This window comes from Aplysia californica, unplaced genomic scaffold (assembly GCF_000002075.1).
Source record: "Aplysia californica isolate F4 #8 unplaced genomic scaffold, AplCal3.0 scaffold00157, whole genome shotgun sequence".
Lineage (NCBI taxonomy): Eukaryota > Metazoa > Mollusca > Gastropoda > Aplysiida > Aplysiidae > Aplysia > Aplysia californica.
In genome coordinates this window covers 1,210,791-1,212,125 of record NW_004797427.1, presented here as the reverse complement: position 1 = coordinate 1,212,125, position 1,335 = coordinate 1,210,791, and positions in this window count along the sequence as shown.

The window sequence follows — 1,335 nt, the reverse complement described above, 5'->3', positions numbered from 1 at the left end:
CCCCTTACTGCAAAGTTGTTACAATGGTATGGAAATAAGAAAATGCTTTACTTCGTTAACACTTATTTCGGTGTTTCCTGTTAATCGGCATTCTGGTCGCACTAATGCATAATCCTTTATAATGGTTTTCAAACCGCAAAATAAAAACCGAGATAAAAACAACAACAAAAACGTTACTGCCGTCTGTTATGACGTGCGTACGTCGAGCATCAAGTCCTCCGTGGATATATATATATAAAACCGTTATCTCTCTATTATCTAGTTGTAATATGTCAAAGATCTATACATTTTCTATCTCTCTGTCTAATATGTTGCGTCTTTCCTTTGTCTCTCTCCCTTCCTCATCTCTTATTACAGATTTATGAACGCTCTCACTTTTAACAGGACAGAATTTAGCGTGGAAGAACAGTATGGGAATGGTAATGGTTTATGCATCGCGGCAGATTATGTGACAGCCTGAAGCTTTATACTATACAATACACACACGGAAGTAGGCTATTTTTAACAGGATGTTTTACTTCAACCTTTTTGGGTTTTTAAAAAATACTGTTCTCCGACCTTTATTTGGTTATTAAAACGAAGAACATAGTATGATTTTGTGTTCTTTTTGGTTTTTCTGTCTATCCATGCTTTAAATTGTGATCTGTCACTGCACAGATTCCCGATCTCTTATTTCACTCTGTCCCTCCTCCCCCTCCCTCTCCCCCAGTCCCTCTTCCCCCCTCCCACGCAACTTTTTTTTTTTTTGGTTCGTTTTACCTTGCAATCGAATCAGTTTGTTCGATTGAATTTCCATGCTTGTCTCGGTACACACAGAGCAAGGGCGTGATTGCAGCGTTGTTACATTCCCGCTCGGAGGCAGGTGCACAATGCTTAATTCGAAAAAGAGGACGAGGGAGAGAGAGAGAAAGGAATTGGTGAAAGAAAGCAGGCGACAAATGGAACAAGATGGAAACAGAGAGCGTGTTGGGGAGAAAACAATAACCGTGTGTCGTAATACAACACGCTGTGGGATTCAATCATATTATTTGCGCTAGCTCTGCCGATCAGGGGGATGTTGCGCGATTAACTTAAAATAAAGGTTATTGTTGAAAGCCAGCTGTGTTGTGCAGTCGCTCTCTACACTTTAACGGTAGTTTTTTTTTGTGTGTATGGGGTTTTTTCTGTCGCCGTTGGCTTATTTCGCCTTTCAGAGCTGTTTGTGTGCGTCCAAAAATACACCACCACCCCCCCCCTGGAAAAGAGCATCAACAACAACAACGATAACAACAGCAACAGCAATAGCACACACACACACACACACACACACACACACACACACACACACACACACAC